The 21,104-nt window shown below is 43.5% G+C and overlaps 1 long non-coding RNA gene across 3 annotated transcripts in view; it reads left to right on the top strand.

Moving 5' to 3' along the window:
* The window catches only part of LOC140600162 (uncharacterized), a 181,648-nt gene that overhangs the window by 141,553 nt on the left and 18,991 nt on the right, over window positions 1-21,104 (top strand). For all 3 annotated transcript variants that reach the window (XR_012003349.1, XR_012003350.1, XR_012003348.1), the window contains 4 exons: window positions 4,700-5,164; window positions 9,392-9,558; window positions 17,629-17,920; window positions 20,322-20,597. This is a non-coding gene — a long non-coding RNA (uncharacterized lncRNA). The remainder of the gene's footprint in view (window positions 1-4,699; window positions 5,165-9,391; window positions 9,559-17,628; window positions 17,921-20,321; window positions 20,598-21,104) is intronic.

Below are 21,104 nucleotides of genomic sequence, written 5' to 3'. Positions count from 1 at the left end.
TATTTGCATCCTAATATATTTTTATGCTTATCATACTCTGTAGTAAAAATATGTATACACAAGTTAACTTTAAAAATCTCCTGTGATCATAAACTCCAGGTATTAAAAAGTTTCTAGATTATCCATGAAAATAGCTCCAGGTGTTAAAAAAAAAGTTTCTAGTTTGTTCATTAAAATAGTCTTCCTATAAAATTGATCAAAACACTAATGGATTTTAATAAATATTTAAGAAAAATACAATGTTAATAGATTGTTTAGATAATACAATGTTTAGATAATACAATAGATAATACAAAGTTTTTTATTTCAATTTTGGTATAGTTACTATACAGTGTTGTATTAGTGTCAGGTGTACAATATAGGGATTCAACAATTCTCTATATTATTCAGTGCTCATCCTAAGTATACTCTTAATCCCCATCACCTGTTTCACCCATCCCGCTACTCATCTCCCCTCTGGTAACCACCAGATTGTTCTCTATCTAGTTAAGAGTCTGTTTTTTGGTTTGTCTCATTTTTTTCTTCGTCCTTTTGTTTTATTCCCTAAATTACACATATGAATGAAATCATTTGGTATTTCTCTTTTTCTGATGGACATATTTTACTCAGCATAATACCCCCTAGCCCCATCCACGTTGTTGTAAATGCAAGATTTCACTCCTTTTTATGACCGAGTAATATTCCATTGTCTATATATGCCACATCTTTATCCATTCATCAGTTGATGCACACCAGGCTATTTCCATAATTCTGCTGTTGTTCATTATGCTGCAATAAATACAGGGTGCATAGATCTTTTTGAATTAGTGTTTTTGTATTTTTTGGGTAAATACCTAGTAGTGGAATTGCTGGATCATATGGTAGCTCTATTTTTAATTTTTTGAGGAATCTCCATACTGTTGCAAATGCATCTTTTAATGACACAGGAAAGATCTCTTTTATGCTTGCTCCTTTATCCATGAATAAACATTATTTATTGTTAGAATGGGACACTGCTTAGCTTCAATTCGATTGCTATTTTTCATTCCTTATAGATGTACATGCTAAGAAAATATGTCTACAGAAATATGATGGGAAGAGGGGGGCACTTAATGGGATGAGCACTGGGTGTTATGCTATATGTTGGCAAATCGAACTCCAATAAAAAAATATACCAAAAAAAAAGAAATATGATGGGAAGAAAAAGAGTTTTGTTGTAGCAGTGAGACTCAATTCTTTGAACCCCTTCCCAGTTATATGCCAAGATCATATAGTGATCTATCATCAAAAATCATTTTTAATGATCTATCAGCTGACAATTTAATTAGATCCTCCATCAATTTACCTGAATGCAAAGAATGGAGAATCAACTTCCTGGGGAAATTTATTCTTGGTCATTGCACTCATTCAGGTTTCTCAATTTCTAGAAAGTATATGAAAAAGTATATCTACTCTCACTTATGGATGACTATTGATTGCATCCTGCACTTTCTCACATTAAAGTGCTTTGTTTAACCGATATACTCTGAAAGGGTTCAGAAAAGGAAAATATTGTTAATTTTAACATATCTTGCTAATACAAAGTCTTTTTAAAATTCATATTACACACACACTTGGAGCTACAAAACAAGTTCATTCAATTTATGGATTTTGCTCACCATTTAGCTTAATTAGTTAAGCCAAAACTCACTGTCAAACCAAATGGCCAAATCAGACTCTCAATCAGAAAAAACTCAGACTTCATTTTTAAAAAAATATTTTATTTATTTATTCATGAGAGACACACAGAGAGAGATAGAGACATAGGCAAAGGGAGAAGCAGGCTCCCTGTGGGAAGCTTGATGTGGGACTTGATCCCAGGACCCCGGGATCATGCCCTGAGCTGAAGGCAGATGGTCAACTACTCCACCACCCAGGCACCCTCAGACTTCATTTTTTAATTCAAATAAATATGTTGACATGCATCCTGGAGACAATCTCACTTATGAATTCTATTTCTGGTAGAGGGAAAACGAGGCACAGAGGCTTGCCACGAGCTTGTCACTTGTAGGAAGTAAGGTGCTGCTAGCTTGATATTTGATCTGGGCACTCTCTTTGTTTTACTTTTAGGGGATCCTCCCACAGAAAGGATGCATCATTTGACAGTGGTCAGGGAATGGAAGAGGTGCGATTGTTAAATAAAAAATATCTTAAATTGTCCCTTTGTTTGATACCCTGGAGGTGTTAATCTCCTGGGAACCATGTACCGTAGGAATGAAAGCTCAGGGAGGGTAAAGGGAATCCTTGGCTTTTGAGAGGAAGAAGTGGGATTGGAGAACCCATAGGAGAAGCTTCAACCAGGAGATGTTCTCTGGGAGACCCGTTTTAGGAAAAATAGATGTAGAAGTTGAAAATCTAGAATTAGATTTCCTTAAACCACCTGTGTCCACATATCTTTTGGAAAGTCTTAGGTTACCCCTGGCCACACAGCATGCCCTGGTTTGAAGACCACTGGACGAACCCTAAGGAGTGACAGTGTGTCCAGACCCAGAGGTAGGCCATATTGTCCCTCACCTCTCACATCTGATGTCACTCACCAGACACTTACTGAGAGTCAGGCACAGGACTGGATCCCATGGGGAAAAAGTACACTCTCTGCTCCTGCCTATAAGGAGTCCATTTATTAGAAGCAAGTCACTAAGCCCAGCTCACATGCAAGGGGAGGAGACTAGCTACGGCATGGATGCCAGGAGGTGAGCATCATTGGGAGCCATCTCAAAAGCTGCCTGTCATGGTACTTCATGCTTTTTCCAACTCAGATGTGAGTCTGGTTGCTTGCTGGGGAAAGAGGAATAATCTCACCCCACAGCTTGTAACAGAAATAATAAAAGTAATAAGAAATGATAAAAGTTTTCACACATGTATGGAGACATTCACTACTATGTTGTTGATAATAACAAAAAATTGGAAAACAGGGCAGATGTCCCTTCAAAGGTCTAGGAAGTGACTGGGTAGTAGGTACCTTCCCCTTCCCACCCCAACCCCTGTTCAGCTCAATCAATTTAGGCCATGAAGTAGGAAGGGAGAAGTGAGCAGAGCAGAGTCTAACAGTTCCAGTCCTCCTTCACCCCCTCCCTTCGCTTTGGCCCACGGGAATGTGCAGAGGCTAGCTGTGAAGGCAGGTGAAACCAGAAATGGGGGACCTGCAGGGCCAGGGGGATGTGAAAGGACTGTGATAGCAAAGGGGATGAAGGACATGTTCTTTAGATGTGCCATCCTGGGAGAAACGGGGAGGTGTTGCTCAAGTGGTACCAAGTTTCAGTTATGCGAGGTGAAGCTCTGGGGATCCGATATCCAGCATGGTGACGATAGTTAATGATACTGTATCATATACTTGAAATTAGCTAAGAGGGTAGATCTTAAGTGTTTTTACTACACACATGCACACACACAAGAAAAGGAAAGAAAAGGAAGGGAAGGGAAAGGGAAGGGAAGGGAAGGGAAGGGAAGGGAAGGGAAGGGAAGGGAAGAGAAGGGAAGGGAAGGAAAAGAAAGGAAAAAAAGAAAAGAGCATGGTAACTATATGAGTTGATGGAGTTATTAATCAGCCTGAATGTGGTGATTATCTAACAATGTACACATATACCGGATCATCAGGTTGTACACCTTACATAGACAAACTTGTCAATTATACCTCAATAAAATGGGGGGGGGGGGGAGAGGCCAGGAAATGGCTTCCTATCAAGTAGAGGAAGAGAACTAGCTGCTCTTTTGTGTGCATGCTCTGTCTCTCTGTTTCTCTGTCTCTTGCTTACACACATCATTTCATCAATTATAAATCTATCTGTAAAATACTTGAATCCATATTTCTTCTAAACATCAGCACTAAGAATTTTTTTAAAATACTGAACAGCCAGGTGTAATATGAAGAAATGCACATTTCTTTACTTCCTTCTACATTTCCCCATCTATTTCTTCTGTGTATGTGTTGTGGGATCTGGGATATGAGGAACCAAAGTATTACTTTTAAATTGTGGACATTCTACACTCTTTATGTTCTTTTCAAAAATTGCTATTTACATGTTTTGAAACTATATTTACAATAATCATTTAAACTTTGTTGTATCCCTAAATATCTTCAATGCCTGCCAACACTCCTTTGTATTATGACCTTCCCATTCTTAAAAAAAAAAAAAAAAAAAAGATTTTATTTACTTATTCACGAGAGGCACACAGAGAGAGGCAGAGACCCGGCAGAGGAAGAAGCAGGCTCCCTGTGGGGAGTCTGATGCGGGATTCGATCCCAGGACCCTGGGATCACGACCTGAGCCAAAGGCGGATGCTCAACCACTGAGCCACCCAGGTGCCACTTGACCTACCCATTCTTTGGTTCATTTTCCTTCACCTCTCCATTGGTTGGAGTGGATCTTAAAGCAGTATTTTCAGGAAAGATGTTCCTGAGAATATCTAAGAATGCTTTTTTCTGAAACATTCATATGTGAATAATAAAATTGCAGTTTGACCAAGTTAGAACGTTTTCCCTTAAAACCTTGGAGACATTGTGTCACTTGTCTTCATCATCTCTTGCTAGTTGTTGAGATGCTTGAAGAAGGCTGATTTTTCATCATTTGATTATAATAACTTTGCACTGCTTGAAGATTTTTTCCTTTGTCCTTCTTTTTCTAGATTCTTGCCAAGATGTGCTTACTTATTGGTCTCTTAATTGATTTGTTCTGTGCAGTTGATTGAATAACATCCCCTCAAATTTCGCATCTACTTGGAATGTCAGAATGTGACCTTACTTGAAAATAAGGTCCTTAAAGATACAACTGCCTACAAATGAAATCACCCTGAATTTAGGGCACCCTACATCCAATGACTGGTGTCCTTATTAAGAGAGAACACATAGACACAGAGATGAAGGCCAAGTAAAGACAGAAGCCGAGGTTGGAGTTACCTGCCACAAGTCAAGGATCACCTGGGGCCACGAGAAGCTGGAAGAAGCAAGGAAGGATTCTTCCCTAGAGCCTTTGGAGGGGGCATAGCCCTGCTGACATGTTAATTTTGGACCTAGCCTCCAACACTGTAGGAGAAAAAATGCTTGTTGTTTTAAGCCACCCACTTTGAGGTGCCATGTTACAGCAGCCCTGGGAAGCTAACGCCGTCTGGAATGCAGGAGTCTTTTCAGTTTATAAACCATTTTTAGGTGAGTACATTGATCAGTTTCTTGTTCAAGTCACCTATAGGTCATGAGTATGGTTTCTGCTGTGTCTTTAATACGTATTATATTCTCTCTCGTTTTTATCTCCTTATCTTGCCTTCTGCATCCTGGGAGAGCTTCTCAAGCACCAGGAAAAATCGAGAAAGACAGAAATGGGCAAAAGATTACAGAATGTCCTTTCAGTGGCTGTACATCAGGTGTTGTACAGAGGACTCTTCAGGGTTATTAGATCCAGTGAGATCCTGAGTCTGTCATTATTTCTTTTTTTCTAGGCTGGGTTACAACCCTGTAGTATGCAGAGAACTGCTAGAAATGCATATGATTCCTGTCCTTGTGAATGGGGAAAGGAAAGAGGGAACCAGTGAGGGGAGAGGGGGTCTGAGCACCCCTGGGTCAGGAGGGTTCCCCAAAAGGGTGTTCACAGAATCTTAGTTTTTCCCAAACAACCGATTTTGTGTGTGTGTGTGTGTGTGTGTGTGTGTGTGTGTGTGTGTGTGTACGGACTGGCTCTATGCCTAGTGGAATTCTTAATTTTTCTCCAGCATCTTGATTGTCACTTTTAAATGGTTCACCGCATCTTAGTGTAGCTTAAGCATTTGCCAAGGTGGCCAAGAAGAAAAAAGTGGTTCCCGGAATTCTGATCTTTTTAATCACTGCTCCAGACTGGTTCTGGGAACTGAGAGGCACCATCTGCAAAAGGCTTTTGGAGGAAATGGGGTGGGAAGTGGGGTGGGTGGAGTTGTCAGGGAGAAGAATATGTCCCCAGATCCATTAGAGCAGTCTAGTCTAGGTGGAGCTCCGCTTTGAGGAGAAAACCATTTTGTGGTGTCTTCACTAAGCCTAGAGATTTTAACTTCATTTCCAGGTCCATGCTTGCTGTTCCCTTCTTGATTTATTTTGTTTTTTTGGCTGTTGTAACAGGAAAATCTACTCCCTTTTCAAACAAACAGCACTGAGAAAGATAGGATCGGAGAAGGTTCTCACTTAAAGTCTCACTTCTAAGATTCCAGAAAAGAAGCTGCTTCTTCCACTCCTGGGCCTCTGGCTTGGTCCTCTCATAGCCTGCAGCATGGAGGAAAGCAGAGGGACCTTGATCCCATAGATGCATATTGGGGTCAAGTTCCACCTCCTCCATAAAGTCATCCCTGGCCACCAGCCCACTGTCCTGTCTCTGTTCCCTCTGAGCTCCTAACTCACTCACCGTTCCACTCATTTTTATATTTAATTCCGGACTTGGGTGAATTATATGAATAATACCACTTTCCAATCTGCAATTCTTGTTTTTCCAGCTATGAACTCCTCAACAGCAAGGACCCTCTCCTGGCTTCCCTTATGCTCACCACAGCCCTAAGCGTGACGCTGGACTCCTGGTAGGAGTTTGGTAAATAGCTGAGTTCACCTGAGTTCAGCCTGGCCACTGCGGCAGATAAAGGCCACTTAGAAGCGGTCCGACTGCAGGCTTTCCTGAGGCCCGAACTATGCCAGGCCCCCGGAGCATTACCTCCAAAACTCCCATGCGGGGGCCTGCTTTTGGGAAATCATGAGAAATGTTAAAATCACTTAAGAGGAAGAATTATTGCACCTACTGCATGGCACCCCACCCGAAGCCTTTCACGGTGCTTGGCCTCCTGGGCTAGCATCTTTTCTCCCCAGCACCTGTTTCTTTTTTCTCAAGTGAAGGATCCCTTATTGCTCTCTGGGTGCCCCCACGTGTTCTATGCCTTCTCTTGGTTTTGGAGAAAGCACACCCTAACAAGCTTTGCCAAGCATCTTCATCCCTCTCCTTTGAGGAACTCTTTCAAATGTTCTCTTTCTCAGAAGGTCCTTCCTTACTGGGTAGAGGAGAGAGGAGGAAATGTTCCTTCTCTCCTTGTGCAAATGATTCTGTTCTGTTGAAAGCTATAAATACGAACTCGGTCTATTAATGCACTTATTTGGCAGGTAAAGATATTGATTCATGTAATTCCACTGTCATCTGGGGATAGTTCTTGTGCTTCCTCTGGGGTCTCTGTATGGACTTTCTGGGGCTAAGATGTCTGCAGTGTCTGTGTCTCCGCTTTCTCTTTTCTTTGTCCCTGGGGAGTTCATTCTTCTGTAGAGTCTCTGTTCTCCCCATCTTTTCCCTTCTCCTATTCAGATTGGCTCCTAAGAAAAGATTAGAGAGGTAAGACCCAAATACCATGCTTATGTCCTAGTGGGGGCAGGTAATGGAGGGAGAGGTCACATCAACTGAGTAAATCCCATAGAGCAATACCAGAGACAGGATGGGGATAAGGGTAAGGATAGGGCTGCTTTTTAGCAAAAGGCCTCCCTGGTGCCCCAGAAATTCACATACTTATCCAAACACTCTTTTAGGTGCCCTGGACTTGTTCAGAGTAGACATGGCTCCATCCAAGTCTGCAGTGTTTGGACTAACAGTCTCACCACAGAATCGATCAGAAAATTCTAGAGCTGAAAGGAAGGTTAGACCCCCGCCCTCTCCTCTAGCCTGCATGCCTTGCTTTGCTGATGAGAAAACCAAAGCCCTGACAGAAATGATGAATGGTCCTTCAATTTTTTAGGGCAGAGCTTGGCCTGGAGCCCTGGCTTCTTATTCTCCCCCCAAAGCTTGCTCATTATTCTTCTTTCCCCAGGTTTCATGGGTAGACTCAGTTGTTTACTTTTAGAATCAGCTCTTCTAGTGTCACAAAAAATGTCCTGCAGGCATCTTTTTGAGATAGTGTTGGATTTATAAAGCAACTGAGTAGAGAATTGACATTTTTGCAGTGATGGATCTTTCTCTCTGAGAATATGGTATAGCTCTGCATTTTTTCAAGTTCCTTTTATATGTTAAATTTTTGTTTTAGGGGCACCTGGATGACTCAGCTAGTTAAGCGTCCAACTCTTGATTTCAGAACAGGTCATGATCTCAGGGTTGTGAGATGGAGCCCTGCGTCACGCTCCCTGCTGTGGTGTGGAGCCTACTTAAGGTTCTCTCTCTCCCTCTCTCTCTGCCCCTCTCCCTGCCCCCTTTCCTTTCTCTTAAACATTTTTTTTGTTTTAAATTTTTATTACTGAAGTATTGTTGACACACAATGTTATATTAGTTTTGGTGTACAGCATAGTGATTTAACGATTCTGTACACAATGCTCAGCACCATAAGTGTAGTTACCATCTGCCACTACACATGTATGTTAAAGTTTTCTTCATATATTTCTTGCACATTTTGAGGCTTATTCCAGACTATTTTATATTTTAGTTACTGTTGGAAATTCTTCCACTGTGTCTTTTAACTGAATAATATTTATATGTAAAAAAGCTATCATTTACTACATATGAATTTTATAACTGGCTTCATTACCCATTTCTCTTATTTGCAATTCAGTAGATTCTCTTAGGTTTTCCAGATATATAATCATGATGGTTATACATCATAATCATGATACTTGTACAAATTGTGACAATTTTGCCTCTTATTTTCATATTTTACACCTCTAACTTCTTTCCTAATTCTAACTTCTTGCTTACTTGTATCAGCTTGTATCTGCAGAGTTTTTAAAGAATAATGGTAGCATGCATTCTTGTCTTTTATTCTGACTTCAATGGAACTGCTTTTAGTGCTTTCCTTTTAGGCAAGATGATAACTTTTGAGGAAGATCTATTTTACCATGCCAAAAAAGAATCTATCTATTCCTCTTTTATTAAGATTTTTAAAATCTAGAATGAGTGTTGAATTTTATTCAGTTCCTTGTCTGCATCTATAGAAATAATTAAATTTTCTCCTTAGATTTTTTAAAATATAGTGAATCATATTAATGGATTTTTCTAATATTGAACCATCCTTGCATTCCCAGAATAAATCCCACTTGTATATAGGTATTATTCTTCAAATGTGCCACATGAATCTGTTTATTAAAAATTAATTTAGGAATATTGCCTCAATATTCATTTGTGAGCTTGACCAGTAGGTCTAATCCAGTGTTTACTGGACAACTGGATCCATGTTGTGCTATGTCAAACAAATCATTTGTAAGCTCCAGCAGCCAGCCTCAAGAATGACCTCCAATGATCCCCATGTCCTAGTGTTTACACCTTTTGTGTAGCCCCCTGCTACACCGTTACAGAGTTTGTGCAATTGAAAGCACATAGGAGAATCTCACTTCTGAGATTAGGTTGTAAAAGACTATGGCTTCTGTCTCACATGGTTTTTTTGTTTGCTGGGTCTCTCCTAGATCATTTGCTCTAGGAGAAGCAAGCTGCCATGTTGTGGAAAGGCTCATGTGTCAAGAAACTAAAATCTCCACTGATAGCTAGCAAGAAACTGAGGACTGCTCCTGGATGCCTGACTCTCAGAAACTGCAGTAACAAATGTTTTTGTTTAAAGCCAGGGAGTGTTGAGGTAATTTGTTATGCAGCATTAGATAACAAATGCATATGTTTTCTTTATTTTCAGTTTTCCAAAGCAGTTTACACAGCATTGGAGGGAAGACTTGCTCTAGGGCTTAAGTAATGGATGTACTTTAGCTCTGTGGAGATAAGGGGAAAGGCATTCTGGGAATGGGAATTAATGAGAAGAGATAAAATGTGCATGGGTAACAGACATCTACAGAAAACTTTGGTGAACAAGAGCAGAATACACATTCTTCTTAAGCATACATGGAACATTCTCCAGAATAGAATATATGCCAGGCCTTAAAACAAAGCTCAATAAATGTAAAAGGATTGAAATCATACAAAGTATATTCTCTAGTCATAAGTGTGAAATTGGAAATTAATAATAGGAAAAAACTGGAGAAAGTCACAAATATGCAGAAATTAAATAACATACTACTAAATAACCAATGGATAAAAGTAGAAATCACAAGGGAAATCAGAAGATACTTTGAGTAAAATGAAACATAGCATACCAAAAGCAGTGCTTAGAGGGAATTTTATAGTTATAAAAAATTCCACTGAAAAAGAGGAATGACCTCAAATAAACAACCCAAACTTGCACCTTAAAACACTGGACAAAGAAGAGCAAACTAAACCCAAAGCAAACAGAAGGAAGAAAATATTATGACTAGAACATAGGTTAATGAAATAGAGGTTAGAAAGACAACAGAGAAAATCAACAAAATTAAAAGTTGGCTCATTATAAAGATAAAAAAAATTGACAAGTCTTTTTAGCTAGATTGATCAAGAAAAAAGAAGACTCAGAATACTAAGACCAGAAATTGAAGAAAGGATATTATGGGCATTACAGAGATAAAAGGCTATCAATAGCATCATGAACAACTATATGGCAGCATATTAGATCACTTCATTGAAATTGATAAATCCCTAGAAAGACACCTACTACCAAAACTGACTCAAGAAGAATAGAAAATCTGAATAGACCTAAAACAAGTAAAGAGATTGAATTAGTAATTTAAAAATTTCCCACAAAAAATATTCCCTCAACTAGATGGCTTTCCTGGTGAATTCTGCCACACATTTAAATAATTAATACCAGTTCTTCACAAACTCTTCTAAAAATAGAAGAGGATAGAACACTTTCTAACTCATTCTATGAAGTCAGTGTTACCATGATACCAAAACCAGACAGATACATTACCAAAAAAGAACACTACAGACTAATATCTTTTAAGCATACAGATGCAAAAACCTTCAATAAAACATTAGTAAATAAATCCAGCAATACATAAAAAGGATAATGCATATGACCAAGTAGGATTTACCCCAGATATACAAGATTGGTTTAAAATCTGAAAATCAATTAATGTAATACACCACAACAGAATAAAGGACCAAAACTTTATGATCATCTCGATAGATAGAGAAAAAGCGTTTGACAAAATTCAACACCTCTTTATGATAAAAACACCCAAGAAACCAGGAATAGAAGGGAAATTCCTCAATCTGATTAGCATCTACAAATCCCCACATCTAACATACTTAATGGTAAGAGGCTGAGTACAACTCTGTAGGATTAAGAACAAGACAAGAATATCTACTCATCACTTATAAACATTCTAGCCAGGGAAATTAGGCAAGAAAAAAAAAAAAAAAGAAAGGTATCAAGATTTGAAAGGAAGCAGATGACATAATTTATATAGAGAACATCTTAAATAACCCATGAATAAACTATTAGCTCTAATAAATGAGTTAGCGAAGTTTCAGGATACATGAAAAATACTTAAAAACCAGGACGCCTGGGTGGCTCAGTGGTTGAGCATCTGCCTTTGGCTCAGGGTGTGATCCCAGAGTCCCACATCGGGTTCCCAGCAGGAAGCCTGCTTCTCTCTCTGTGCCTATGTCTCTGCCTCTCTCTCTGTGTCTCTCATGAAAAAATAAATAAAATCTTAAAAAAAGAGAAAAATATACAAAAATCAATTGTATTTCTATCACAATGAGTAAACTGAAAACTCAATTAAGAAAAAATCCATTTATAATAGCATCAAAAAATAAAATACTTAGAAATAAACTTAACTGAAGCGCTACTCTGAAAACTATAAAATATTGTTGAAGGAAATTTAAAAATACTTAAATAAATAGAAAGGCCCATGGATTGAAACACATAATATTATTCCCAAATTAACCTACAGATTCAACATAATCCCTATCAGTATTCCAGTTGATTTCTTGGCTGAAATTGACAAGCTGATCCTAAAATTTATATGAAAATGCAAGGAATCCATATTAGCCAAAATAAACTTGAAAATGAGGAACAAAGTTGGAAGATTTATACTGACAGATTTCAAAACTTACTAGAAATGTAATCAGGACAGTGTGGTATTGGCCTATGAGTGGACATATGGATCAATGGAACAGAATTGAGAGTCCAGAACTACATTCTCAACTTTATGGTCACATGATTTTTGATAAGGCTGCCAAGATAATGAAATTGGGAAAGGAATTGTCTTTAAAACAGTGTTGGGCCTGCTGGGTACACACATGTATAAAAATGATGTTGAACCCCTACCCCATACCACATACAAAATTTACTCAAAATAGCATCAAAATGAAAAACTTTTGTGCTTCAAAGAATACAGTAAGAAAGTGAAAAGGCGACCCACAAAATGAGAGAAAATTTTTTACAAATCATATATCTGATAAGTAAGGGATTTGTATCTAGAATATATGAAGGACTCCTACAACTCAATAATAAAAAGACAACCCAATTTAAAAATGGGCAAAGGATCATAAGAAGAATTTCTCCAAAGAAGATATACAAATTATTATAAGCACATGAGAAGATGCTCAACCTCATTAGCCGTCAGGAAATGCAAATCAAAACCACAATGAGATACCATTGCACACCGGATAGAGCTATCTAGGATAGTTTAATAAAAAACACAGATAATTACAAGTGTTGGCAAAGATATGAAGAAATTAATCCTCATACACTGCTGGTGAAAATTTAAAATAGTACAGCTGCTTTGGAAAAGCAGAGAACTACCATTCTGGCATTTCCTCAAGTGGTTAAACAGAGTTACCACATGACCCAATGATTGCACTCCTAGGTATCTACTTGAGAAGTGAAAATATGTACCCACATAAAAAATTTTACATAAATCTTCATAGAAGCATTATTCATAATAGTCAAAAAGTAGAAACAACCCCAGTGTCCATCAACTGACAGATCAATAAATAAAATATGCAATATTTGTGCAATGGCATATTATTTAGCAATAAAAAGAAATGAAATACTAACACATGCTACAATGTGGATGGAATTGGAAAAAATCATGCTAAGTGAAAAACCGGTCACAAAGGACCACATATTGTACGATTCCATTTATATGAAATGTCCAGAATAGACAAATATATAGAGACAAAAAGTAGATAAGTGGTTGCCTAGGGCGGGGGGGCAGAGGGCAGGAGAGTTTGGAAGGTGATGGACGAGAGGTGTACAAATTTTTTTGAAGGCGTAATGAATATATGCTAAAATTGATTGTCGTGATGCATGCATAGCTCTGAATATATGAAAAGCCATTGAATTGTATAGTGAACTGTACAATTTAAAATACTTTAAAAAATACAGTTCACTATACTTTAAAATGTATAGGGAACTGTAGAGCATGTGGATTATGTCTCAATAAAGCTGTTTAAAATTGTGTGGGGGGAATCAGGGATCAGTTTGAGATCCAAACTGCATGTGTGTGTTGTGAGGAGGTTGGCCAGGATTGGCACAATAGGACACAAGGATGGAGCAGTGCAGGGGCCCCAGCTCAGAGACAGGGGATGCACACTACTTGCCATTAAGAAAAAAGTTGGACGTGGATGGCAAATAGATTTTGTCTTGGGTGCCATCCTTGGCCGATAGCCAATAGCAGGTAGTGGCTACCTCCTGTGCTGTACTGGGTCTGAAGAGGAGTCTGGTTTCCAGGGAAAGGTACCAGGCTTGGCTACCAATGTCTGCACAGTAATGACAACTAAGATTTCTTGAATAGGACCTTGGTACTAAGCGCTGTCCTAAGTACTTCATGAGCTGCATCCCATTTAATTCCCTTCAGTGTCCGAAGGTGGGTACCATCACTATCTCCAGTTTATAAAGGAGAAAGAGCCAGCAACACTGGCTCAAGGTCACATGGCTGGGTAATGGCAGAGTCAAGGGTCAGGGCCTAGAGGGTTGACACCAAAGTTCTCTGGTGACTCTGAGCCACAGTGACTTTCCCAAGAGCATGGGAGCCTACCCTTTAAATCTGCCAGCTGGCAGAGGCCACCCTTCCTGGACATGACTAAAGGTGTGTTTGGGAAGACCCATCTGCTTTAAAAATCTTTCCCGAGATCTGGAAACCCAATGGATTTCACTCCTTGGGGTGGTGTTAGCCATTCAGGTCCCCTGAAAGGAGTCACAACTCATCAGTCAACGTCTTCTGGGGATTTACAGTGAGTAGCTGGCTGCAGGGCCTGGGGGAACAGAAGCCAGGAAAAATGTCCTGGGGGATAAGGGATAAAGACAGCAAGTCATGGGGCGCACACACACACACACACACACACACACACACATCCAACCCCCACAATCACACCTGTAGCATCTGGTGACTTTGCCTGAGCCCTTCCATGTGAGGAGTTCCCAAGGATGCTTTGCACTCGCATGTGACCTTTGGGGCTAAGCTACAAGTGGGCAGGAGACTACAAGCGGACATGAGTGCAGTGGCCTGGATGTGGGGATGCTTGGCCTTCCCGGGTGACCTGAGTGTGGAGTGCCTTTTGTTTCAGGGGCAATGGGCAGTTTGTTATTTAAAAGACAAAAGAAACTCACCGCCCTGACCATCCTCACACTGAGACTGAGACCCACGAGGCCTGGCACCTTACAGAGTTGCCTGTCCAGCCTTCCTGAGGTTCTTCTGGGGACAATCAGCATCCTGGCAGGGACCCCCAGTTGCCATGTGCTTGGCATTCACCTTTAGGAGAGAGCTGGGCCTCTCTCCCTCAGAACGGAATTAGACCTATGGACTCCGAGCCCTCCGCCTCCCCCAAGTCCTGGCAGGCTGTGCTCCTGTGCAGGGGGCGGATGGGGAGGAGTCCTGGATGAACAGATGCAGAGGTAGTGACTTAGTGGAAGGGTGAGGCAGGGAAGTGTTGGTTGGCTGTGAAATGGGGGGAAACGTAAGTGCAGGGAGAGATGGGACAAATGCAAACATGGAATTGTGGAAGCTGGCAAACACAGGTAGGGGTGTGAGCGGCCTCACACCCCGGTTCATCCCAGCTTGTTCTCGCCTTCTCAGATTTCTCTACCTTCTTCTCCAGGTTTGCTTTCGGCATTACCTGGGTTTATGTATCAGCTCTGCCACTTACCACTTGTGGGTCCTTGGGTAATTTATCCTCTGAATCTTGGTTTCCTTGCCTGAGGGAGACTATGGCACTGTTGTTGTAAAGGTAAAACAAGGTGACGTGTGAAGCACCTAGCACAGAAAGGGCATAGTAGCATTTGATAAATGATATCTATCCTACTACAGATATTTTTAAAAAGATTTTATTTATTTATTCATGAGAGACACAGAGAGAGAGAGAGAGGCAGAGACATAGGCAGAGGGAGAGGCAGCTCCCTGCGGGAACCTGATGTGGGACCCGATCCCAGGACTCTAGGATCACACCCTGAGCTGAAGGTAGACGCTCAACCACTGAGCCACCCAGGTGTCCCTAGTATAGATATGTTTAAGTTATTTTTAATGGGACGCCTGGGTGGCTCAGTTGGTTGAGCATGTGACTCTTGATTTCGGCTCAGGTCATGAGATTGAGCCCCATGTCCAGCTCCGCACTCAGTGGGGAGTCTGCTTGAGATTCTCTCTCTCTCTCTCCCTCTGCCACCCCTCACATTCGTTCTCTCTCTCTCAAATAAATAAACCTTTTTAAAAAAGTTATTTTTAACCTAACACAAAATTGACCATCTTAGCCATCTTTAAGTGCACACTTTAGTGGCATAAAGCACATTTACAATGCTGTGCGACCATCTCCACTATCCATTTCTAGAACTTTCCATCATCCCAAATAGAAACTCGGTACTCATTAAGCAATAACTCCCCATTCTCTCCTTACCTCAGTCCCCAGCAACCTTTAATCTATTCTCCATGTCTATTAATTTGTCTATTCTAGATATTTCATGGAAGTGCAATCATACAATATTTGTCCTTTTGTGGTTGGCTGATTTCACTTAGCATGATGTTTTCAAGCTTCACCTATGTTGTGGCACATGTCCAAACTCCCCTCCTCTTTCAGGCGGACTATCATTTTACTGTATGGACGAGCCACATTTTCTTTATCCATTTATCTGCTGATGGACATTTGGGATTCCACCTTTTGACTATTGTGCCTATATTAGACATCACAGCCACTCTGCAAGGGAGCAACTGAACATTGGGGAATCAGAACACAGACCCTGGAGCAACCCTGCCTGAAGCCCACCCTGGGATGGTCTTAACCTCTTTAAGCCTCAGTTTTCTCATCTGTGAAATAGGGATATGAGGTCCTCCTGATGAGAGCTTGTGTGAGGAGGAAATGAGGCCATGCTTGCACGGTGGCTCCGATAGTCTCCGGTACCTGGTTAACTTTCAGAATGGTTAGCTGTCATCACTGTGTTGGGAACCGACACGTTTACCCAAGTACCATACCCAAGACTCACCTTGATGGACTGAAGTTGTATCTGGGAACTGGTGGCTCAAGGTGGAGAGTTGCAGAATGGAAAAGGGCTAGAAGGAATAGAGACATTAGAGGTTCACTCCTCCAACTTCCTCCTTTGACCCCTGGGGAAGCCAAGGCCTCAGGAAAGATAGGGAATGGCCAGAATGACGGGTAGAGCTGGAACCAGGTGCCTGCCCCCCATGACTAGAGCTTGGCCTTGGCTCCACTTCTGATCACGCCAGTTCCCCTCCCCCAACCAGCACCTCTCCCCTCCAGAGGTCACAACAGATGGGGGGCTGCTTCACCCAGTGGGATTCTCCTCCAACTTATGGGGCCTTAGGGACCCACCTTCCCTTTGACCTCAGCTCAGGCACAAGGCCAGCTGCTTGCCTCACTGTAACGTCTGCCTTTCCCCTCCCCACTTCTGCCTGGCTGGTAGGCAGCAGAGGGAGGGAGGGTGTCAAACAGGTTTACCTGAGAGGGTCTTTTCTGGCAGGGGTAGGGGGTAGGCATGGAGGAACGGAGGCCTGGCCAGCCCAGGGGTGGCGGGATGTCTGTTGTTTTGGGATTAAGTACCTGGGCTGGGCAAGCACATCTGTCGTTCAGCCGTTTGTGTTCCCTTTGTTCATTTCGCTGATTTTCTAGGAGGTTATTTTTAGAGAATTCCAGCCTAAGTTCTGCAAAAGGGGGGCAGGATGGGGTGCAGCCCAAACCTGGGCAGGAGAACAGGGCAGACAAGGTGACCTGGTGGCAGTGAGGACAAAAACCTTGGCGGAGGGAAAGGGACCAGCTGTCAAGCTGTCCCCTCCCCCTGGGGACACTTCTGCAGCTCATTGATGAAAGAATTTTTTGTTTGTTTGTTTACTCAAAGGTGCCCTGGGTACCTGGATGGCTCAGTGGTTGAGCATCTGCCTCCGGCTCAGGGTCAGGTCATGATCCCAGAATCTCTGGATGGAGTCCCACATGGGGTCCCCAGCAGGGAGCCTGCTTCTCCCTCTGCCTGTGTCTCTGCTTCTCTTTCTGTGTCTCTCATGAATAAATAAATAAAATCTTAAAAAAAAACAAAAACAAAGGCCAGGTCCCATCTCTCCCCCCATCTTCAGGGATCAGTCTCGCATAAGGAGGTGTTAAGGAGCTGGCTGGGGGGCGTCCATTGGGGAAGGCATGATGGGGGGCCCTGTGAGAGCTCCTGTCACAGCGCAGCCCTGCAGGGAGGGGGGCCAGAGGTCACAGGGGAGGCTGCGCTGCGTGAGGAAAGGCCTGCAGGGGAGGTGAATTTTGTAAATCCGGTACCTACGACTTTGGGGTAAACCCTTGCCTTTTACTTCTGGCTCATTTTCTCCTCCTTTATCCTTCCCAGTGTGCTGGGCATCACCACAGGAAAGATGCTTTCTTCGGGGAGCTCGAAGTGCTGGTGGCATGGACCGGACAGTTGGGGCCCAGCCCCCTCCCCACCTGCCCGCCTCCCTGGAGACAGTCCTGGGAGGCAGGCGGGGAGCGGGGCTGGGGCGGGGCAGCGCGGCTCACCTGCACAGGCAGCGCGAAAACCAACACCCAGGGATGGGCCCGGAGGAAGGGAAGGATCCTGCCCCTGCTCCAGCAGCTGAAAGCGAGAAGCTGATAATAGCCAGGAGGCCTGAAATGCACCCACGGTAATCAAGCCATCTGGCAGGAGCCGGCGGGGAAGGAGGCCGCATCCGGCCTGCCAGGCCCCACGGGCCCAGGCCGTGGCCCAGCCCTGCCCCGGGAGCCGCAGGCTGGGGGGGCTCCTCTCCAGGCCGGGGGCGGCCTCTCACCTGCCGAGGCCGAGGGAGAGAACAGCCAAGGCCATCTCGTCCGGCCCCAGGGCTGCGCTGGGCTTAGCTTTCACTGGGACGAAGCCCTTGGGAGCCGCACCCTGGACCTTCCATTAGCTGGGGAGGTGGTTTGAAGGGCTTTGTGGGCTCCCAAACGCTCACGGCACCCCCAGCCCTTACCGAGGGCCAGGCACTGTTCTGAGAGGGTTTTTTTTTTTTTTTAAGATTTTATTTATTTCTTCATGAGAGACACACACAGAGAGAGGCAGAGACACAGGCAGAGGGAGAAGCGGGCTCCATGCAGGGAGCCTGATGCAGGACTTGATCCCAGGTCTCCAGGATCACGCCCTGGGCTGAAGGCGGGAGCTCAGCTGCTGAGCCACCCAGGGATCCCCTGTTCTGAGAGGTTTCGTCTAACTCTCCCCCCCGCCACCCCCCCACCCCCCCCCACCCCCGCTCTCCGAGTCCTCACAAGAACTCTGCGAGAGGGGAGTTATCTCCGTTGGACAGAGGGGAGGCCTGGGCAGGGGGCAGGCCTGGGCCTGGCCAGCACTTTGGCTCCCGAGCCCTGCCTGCCCTTCGCTGCTGGGCAGCGCTGCCCTGTTGCTCCATAGCCCAGGCTGGAGTTGAGAACCGGTCTTCCTTGTGCACTGGGAAAGCGGAGGTCCCTGAGATGTGGCCTGTGGGTGGTGAGCTGGGGCGGGTGATGGCATACCATCAGAATGGATGTCCCCTAACTTAAAGCAGGCAGGGGTCCCGTCCAACCTCACGCCCTCCACCCCCCCGCCCCACCGAAGGTTAGTACAGTTAGATCTGAAGAGGTTGCTTGGGGTCACAAAGCTCGAAAATGATAAAACAGGCATCGTGGCTGAAGTCACTGGGACAGTCTGTCACTCCTATCAATTTCTCTGGGGAATAAAACTGGCCCTGGCCCTGGCACCCCTACCCCATCCACCTAAGCCCCCACAGTGGACAGCAGGGGCATTGGGTGGCAGGTGGCAGTCATCTGCTAGAGGTTTCCTGAGGGCAGGGGCCCCTGTTGACCTGACCACCATTTCCTGCCCACCCAGGGACCCCCCCTCCATCTGGTAAAGAAGATTGAGAAGAACTGGAGACACTTCAGTTTCTTGCCTTTCTGGCTCTCCTCCCCCTTGGTTGAGGGCTGATTGGTGTCCCTGGGGGCTTTTGACCTGTGGGCCTTACCCAGAGTTCAGCTTGGGTGGTGTTGGGACCAAGCCCCCAGCCAGGTCCCAAAGAGGAGTCTCTAGCCTAGGACTGAGGTATCTCCAGATGTACAGGAGCTTTGCCAGGTAATCATTGCAGGTAATGGCAAAGGCTTTGAACGAAGTGTCCAAACTGGTTTAACTCCTTTTTGGTATTTCTCTTATTTTGTGGATTTTAATTCACTTGCTAAGGACCTGCCCTGCCTTAATCTCTATTCCCTGAGGAATGAAAGATTAGATAGTTTTTTGTTTGTTTTGTTTGCTTAAGGGTCTATACTCCTGTTTCCTGGGTTGGGCTCAGCTAGTCTTTCTATAGGACCCCCGCCTCCCCGAGGGGGCCAGACAGGGAGTCTAGGGATGCTTGGGTCAAGGTCCAAATTACATTCAATGTTCCTTCTAAATCTATGGTTCCAACAATATTATTTGCCACCCAATGGCATTCAACCAACAGAAGATATAAGAGAAGAATTGCCCTTCAATTCTTAATCCGACAGCACCGATCAAACAATTATGGTATAGAAGGTGCTAGGCAAGAAGCATTTCTGTTTCCTGCCATGGAGGACTTTACAGTCTGAAAGACAGGTGAGACATACACGTACAACACGAAGTTCAGGATCAGCAAGAGAAACCGCAGCGCAGAAAGCAGTAGCGGGTTCATTGCCAAACGAAGGACATGGGAACAGTTTTCATACGGAAGAGTTTCACAGAGTAGCTAACATAGCAAGACTTGTTCCTAACCAAAGGATACTAGCAAAAGGCATTGCCAACGTGAGTGATACTGTGAAGAATGAGGTCAGGGGAGAGAATTGGCTAGAATTGTTGGGGATGGGTTTGGTTTTGGAGGATATGTGTGTGTGGTGGGCATTTGCTGGACTTAGAGTTTCCTGTAGGTTTTCTTCCTTATTTTGGAGACTACCCTGCTCTCTTTCTGGGAGAGCCCCTATCCCTTTCAGCAACTGAGGAACTGTCAGCTGGGTTATAGGTGGGAATATCACATTTCTCCCTCTGTTCACTCAACCATAACGTTGGTCCAGGAATGGACCTGTGACCCAGTGACAGCCAAGGAACACACGAAACATCTGCTGGGGCCGTTTGGAGAGAAGAACGTTCTCTTTCTCACTGCTTGAACCTGGAGTTCACTTTGCAGTGCAAACTTCTTCCCACCAGAGGCATAGAGTCTATCTGAGAGTGGCATCAACATAAAGGTAGCAAGACCAAGAGGTGATATCAGGTGCTAGTGACTTCTTACAAGACCCTGAATCAAGCCATGCCTGAAGACAGACCTACCCCTTGGACTTTTCAACTGTGTGGTCAGTATATTTCCTTTCTTCTTCTTCTTTTTTTTTTTAAGATTTTATTTATTTGTACAGAGAGAGAAAATGAGGCAGAGACCCAGGGAGAGGGAGAAGCAGGCTCCATGCAGGGAGCCCGATGTGGGACTCTATTCCAGGTCTCTAGGATCAGGCCCTGGGCTGAAGGCAGCGCTAAACCACTGAGCCACCTGAGCTGCCCCATTTCCTTTCTTCTTATATGCACTGGGGTTGGTTTTCTTGAAACAGAAAAGCATTTTGTTATGGCGTGGGCCTTGAACTGGATTTGGGCTGATGGAGGGGAAGAGGGCGATCCAAGGAGACTGTGCCGTGTGAACTAGGATGTGAGCCATGTGGAAACCGGCTGAGAGAGAAGGTCTTGGCAGACCATGTGCAAAATACCCTGCAAGAGAATATGTGCTTTCATTCTTCTGGCTGCATTTATCTACTTAGACAAATCCAGTGGGACTGCTGGGGAGAGGCGTGTAAGGGAAGGACAAAGGTAGA

This window comes from Canis lupus, chromosome 11 (assembly GCF_048164855.1).
Source record: "Canis lupus baileyi chromosome 11, mCanLup2.hap1, whole genome shotgun sequence".
Lineage (NCBI taxonomy): Eukaryota > Metazoa > Chordata > Mammalia > Carnivora > Canidae > Canis > Canis lupus.
Note: the sequence above shows the minus strand (reverse complement) of the source record. Positions and strands in the feature narration are given on the sequence as shown.